Raw genomic sequence first — 5,704 nt, forward strand, 5'->3', positions numbered from 1 at the left:
ACTCTTCCCACTGCTGTGTAACCCAGCTCCCTCTGCCACACCGCACCCACCCGTCGCAGTCTGTTCCAGCTCCTTTTCAACTTGAAATCCTCCCCCATGGCACCCTTCCTCCACCCTGCACTTCTCAATCCCCTGCCTCCCGCTGCCTGGCCCTAGTTTTGGCTGATCCTATAATTAGTTTCTCCAGTTCACAGATTCCGTGGCCAGCTCCTTTTGGAGTGTGTAGGAGCCATTAAGCCCAGCTCCCCAACCCTTTCCCACAGTGACTTCAGTGCAGGCACTGGGCAGCTAACAACGCTGCCACGTGACCAAACACCAAGATACCAAAGCCGGTAGACTGTCTGTCATCTGGATCTACTTTGTCCAGGAAAACCACGTAGTTTACAAATATTTGTATTTAAATTCTTCTCTGCCTATTTAATTCAGGCCTGTGCTTCAAGAAATGAAACCTTCCTGTAAAGAAAAGAAAAACACAAAGCCAAGGCTGAGAGAATGCTCGCTCTTTAATGCCACATTTTCCACAATGGAAATAGTTTCTTCTCTCCATGTTTGACCATAATCTGCAGTCCCAAAATAAACAGGACTCCTCTTAATTTTGCTGCAGGGTATTTCCCAGACTTTAGAATTGAGCAGGAGAATGGCAATTCCTACCGTACAGGAATTAGAGGAGGCTCAGGGTGCTTATTGAGCTACACATCCTAGGCTTTCAGTTCTGAGTCAGTCTGGGAAACAAAGGGTTAAAAATCTCCTTTAGGTCATGAATGAAAGCAAGGCCCACACCATAAAGCTGGCACCCAGGCTCTATTACCAGTCAATGGGAGGCCCTAGTAAAGGAAGGAAATAACTGCTCAACATAGAGGTGCAACAGGAGACCCTGGGACCCAGGGCTGTAAGAGCAGGGATTGTTGCAGACCTGGACTGAGGTGCGTTAGGGGGTTCACGACTGGACTAGCAAAGGATGCATGGACAGAGCTTGGGGGTGGGGGAAGAGCGACTGCCCAGGGCTTGCCCATGCTATGCTTGATTTCAGACAATTCTGTCAATCTCCTACGTGGAGAAATGGCAAAATCACCTCCAGTTTTTAAAATCAGACTTTGAAGTTTAATACAATATTTGCACCTGCAACAGGACAAATGGAGACAACCGCTTCATATTGAAAGAATGCTCCTTCCTTCTATTTTGCTCTGCACACTGTGTGTAACCCCCACCAGAGGGTTCCTAAGCAACTCCTAGTAGGTACTAATCAATAGGAGCTATTCTGAGAGTCTACTACCTCTTCCTTCTCGTTGATTGGATAGTTGTGCTGTCACTCCATATCCTGCAGGGGTTGGAGTTCTTTGGGAAGCTCAAAGAAGATTTCAGCTTACTTATGTAGTTGAATCCATTAGGTTTCCCTAATTCCCCTCCAGACTCTTAAACATTACATGAGTCCAATCACAACACAAAGAACTGAAGTATCACAAGACAGGGAGTGTTGTGTATTGGCTACACCACCAGCCCCAAGAGTTATGAACAGTATCCTGTTTCAAATGTGAATGCAAGCTTAGACATCTTCCCATACCTTTTTAATTCTCCACGTACAACAGTTACAGCCAGTTTGTTCTCTGAGCCTTTCCAGTCTATTACAAAGGAGACACACACACACACACACCCTATGTTCTTAGATCACTCCCAATCTTGGCCACGCACCAGAGATTGAACCAGGGACCTCCGGAGTGAAAAGGATATGCTGCTACGGTGCAAAGATCTAGCAGGGGCTATAACATACTTCTGTCCTCTGGGTATCAGGCACAGATGGGGACTGGTAACGCACACTTCTCAGAGGGTTACTCTCTCTCTCTCTCTCTTTCTCTCTCTCTCTGCTCTCATAGAGACTTTATTTTTGTTCTTTCTTGTTGCTATTTTCTTAATATGAAATAAGTTATTTTAGACTGAAAGTAAATGGTTACACTTTTATGGAGAAACATAACACTTCCTGTCCTTTGCTCTGGTGTTTGCAGGCTAGAAATGAGATCTGCTTGGTGTAATGACCTTCACTGCATATGATGCCACTTTTTTCCCTAGAATGAACCAGCCCTGAGCCTGGTATTTGCCTGGGGACAAACCTGGTTTTTACCAAACAAGCTGACAAGGGAGTCACAGCAGGCAGAAGGAAACAATCACTGTGTCCCAGAGGGATCCTAAATGCATGGCGGCTCGGACCGGGGGGAAGGATCAGGTTTTGGAAATACAGCCTGGGAGAGCACTGGCAGGGGAGGGGATGTTTTCTGAATTACAGGGACATCTGCACCATGTGTCTGACAGACCAGAGACAACAGAACTCCAGAAAAGAGCAAAAAGTCACTATAAAGCTGCAAAATAAGGAATAAAAACAAAAATCTATGAAACCAGAGAAGGGATTCCACATGCTGACTCTGGGGATCATGAGCACTCTGGCCTTCTGCAGATTCTGGGCTATTCTTTGAATTTTGGAGCAGAACTGCCCCTATTCCCTTGTTACTGCATGTTTTAGAAAAACAGTCCAGGTAGAATGTATCCATTTCCTAAGTGTGTAAGGATTACAACCCCTAAAGAAGGTTGTTTTGCCTTTATGGAGGTGGAGCTTTGTTAGTCCACCTAGTGGAAGGTACTAATTCAAGGACGGTGAATCAGGGACTCTCGGTAGCCATTGAGTGAGCTAGAATATAAGTGGGAGTCAAGGGAAACTGATCAGGCATTGGCAGGATTAATGTTTCAACCTTCTGAAGGAAGTAGAAACCTCAGAAGACAGTTGGGGCCTGCAGGCCAAACTATGCATATATGCAACATCCCAGAGACCCACCAAAGGACTGCATGTTTTGAGCCTCAACAAAGGAGTTGGTAACGAATGCCACTTTTAATTGCCTCCTTCATCAATTTGTGGAGACCTGCACTGGGATGCATTGTTATGCTAAACTACAGTATGTTGCCATTGTATTCAGTTTGGTTTCATTACCAAGGGGAGAATCTGAAAAAGCCTGAATGCTTTGGCGATGGCCTGTTCCTAGATTATTAGACTAGTTTTATGTCAGAATCTGAGCCAGAGGGACAGGGAGGACACCATCGGAAAACAGGCTGCCAAGGAATCAGGTGAGGTTTCTTGATCCTACCTAAACTATGCCTCCTGAGCAATAACAACTGAGAGCCTTGGGATTAGAAGTGCTGAGGTGGCTTTCTTCCAGGGGAACAGAATGTGTAAAGTCAAGGTAAAAATCTTAATATTCTAATTGCAGAATAAATTATAATGAGAACTGCATGGATTATTTCCCCCCTGGAAAATTTAAATTTTCAGCAAGAAAATAAAAAACAAAGTATTTCGGACAAAAACTTGAAAGGTTTTATTTCTAACTTCCATGGTGGTGCCTCGCAGGAGTTGTAGTTTGGGTGTTTCATGCTCCAATTTTCCTCTATAAATTGTGTTCCCTGGTCAGACTACAACTCCCGGGGTGCACCAATGTCTTCCTCTTGGTGATGGGAGGCAGTGCATCATGGGAGTCCAATGTCTGTGGTGCATAATGGTAAATGAAGGCTGGTTGGGGAGCTAGGCTCATAGAGGAGGATGGGGTCTTGAGACACCTAAACTAAATTCATATGAGGAATTGTAGTGGCATTTCCAAATCAAACTATTTCAGTTTTCAGCTGAAAACTCAACCATTTTATTTTGGAAAGCAGACACTTTTTGCATAAAATTTTGCTTTTGTCAAAATCCCAGTTTTCTGTCAAAAAAACAGTTTAGATGTTATACTTTGGACCAGCCCTAATTATAAGGGCCTGCAGCACCTGACTTCCCCTTCACACGGCCTTTGATACTAATGCAGAACTAATATAGGGAGGACTGACCTGACAACAGCTGACTCTCATTAGGCTTGTTTCCTTCAGTAGGAGGGCAAAGTAGCACAGTGCAAGCAGCACATGTGTGTCATAGCAGCACTGCTGAAAGGGCTTAGTAACCACTCCCCAACTAAGGCAAGTAGCTTGACCCACTGGCTGGAGAGTGTGGGAAGAAGTTGAGTTCTCAGGTCAACACAGAAGGAAACTAGGCTGTAGGTGGTGGTGGAGAGGCATTGGTGTTATTCTTTAGAAAAGAGGGAAGAGGTGTAACCAAGCGAGGAAATCCTAGAACCAAGTCACAGAACTATGGGTTTGTCCATGTTTAATTATAGTTTGGTTTGTGCCATAAAGCTGAGATCTGGATCTGGATATACCCAAAAGCTGGGAGTGGTCAGATCTCAGTGTTTGTTTTGTGCTCATCTCTCCCACAGAACCCTTTTCCTTACTGGAGATGAGGAAAAGGAGCTTTCCGTACACCCCTGGCTCAAGCTTTTCTGACTTTAATGACTCAGATCTGTGGAACAGAAGCAATAAAGATGTGGGAGAAAAGGAGGGGAAGCAAATTCCCTTTCAAAGGTACCAAAGTGTGTAACACCTCGTAAAGCAGTGGGAACTGGAGCTTGGAAAGTTATTGGAATCAGGACTTTCATCTCCTGTCAATAAAGCGTTATCATCACTGAGCCCAATTTTCAGCTCTTAATTCCAGATGTGCACATTGGAACATCATGCCTCTTCCCATGCAGGAACCTGCAACCAACAGCAGGGTCTGGAGTGGGTGGAAGGCAAACTAGCAAGCAGACAAGGTGCTTGTGTCTAAATGTGGATCTGTAGGGAAAAACTGAGTTACCCACATTTAATTAATCCTTGCTATCATGGATTCTAAGGCAGCTGGGAAAGGCTGAGCTCTTGTACTGCCCCATCAGTGAGATTTAAGTGTTCCTCTGAAATAAAAGGGGTTCCGATAAAGAGCTGTGGCTTCTCTGGGATCAATAGGATGTCTGAGAAAGGAGGGGCCATTCCGTTACAGCAGCAGATAAGGGGCTTTGAAGTCCACCCTGTTAGGATATTTGTCCTTATCTAAGGAAACAATTTGAATCTCCTCTTCCCCACCATCTCCCTAGCTCTGCCTGCCCCTCAGCCCTGACATGCTGCAATTTGCAAACATTAATAAATGAAGTAGGGAAGTATTATTATTCCTCTAATAGAGAAGAAAAAATGGGCACAGTGTGGGCCAGTCTTTTCAAACAGGGAAGCAGCTGTTAGATTGTACTCCTCATCACCTCTGGAAATCAGCCCTTACTTGGATGCCTATATTTGGATTTAATTTTACACGCCCACATTGGAAAATATTGTCCCAAGAGACTTGCCCCAAACACATAGAAAATCTCACAGCAGTGGTGGGAATAGAACCTATGTCTTCTGGCTCCCATGGGACAAGGGTATTAATCACAGGGCTAGCCTTTCTCTATAAGGCATTATATTGACACTTGTAAATGTCATGCATCAACCTTGTTAGAAATGGCTTGTTGGTTGAGTTCACTGGTAACAATAAAACCCTGCAATTTAGCCCTCTTCAGTCTGCAGTTACACAAGGTGACCACAGGCTGCTCTTTAGTTTGTGGGCCATGCTTTAGCACCCCACTGACCGCACTTTGGGATCTATTCCACTAGATGTCACAACAAGAGCAGATTACACAATCGTGGCAGGCCTGGAACTAAAGCCACGTAAGGAAGTTGTGGCTACCAGCACACAAAAAATAAAATAATTAAATATAGTGACTCTATGGGTTGATGGCAAAGTAGCACCCCCCCCCACACACACACCTCACCTTAAATTTATTCCCAAGGAAAACAG

General features: G+C 44.6%; 1 long non-coding RNA gene across 1 annotated transcript; it reads left to right on the plus strand.

Annotated features, from left to right (window-relative positions):
• The first annotated feature begins 4,024 nt into the window (after window positions 1-4,024).
• On the plus strand, window positions 4,025-4,636 carry LOC137159637 (uncharacterized). The gene is made up of 2 exons (XR_010921676.1): window positions 4,025-4,159; window positions 4,281-4,636. It is a non-coding gene; the product is annotated as an uncharacterized lncRNA (long non-coding RNA).
• Window positions 4,637-5,704: the final 1,068 nt, after the last annotated feature.

The sequence above is a fragment of the Emydura macquarii genome, unplaced genomic scaffold (genome assembly GCF_026122565.2).
Source record: "Emydura macquarii macquarii isolate MOO-44397 ecotype Brisbane River unplaced genomic scaffold, CSIRO-AGI_Emac_v2 contig_1876, whole genome shotgun sequence".
Classification (NCBI taxonomy): Eukaryota; Metazoa; Chordata; order Testudines; family Chelidae; genus Emydura; species Emydura macquarii.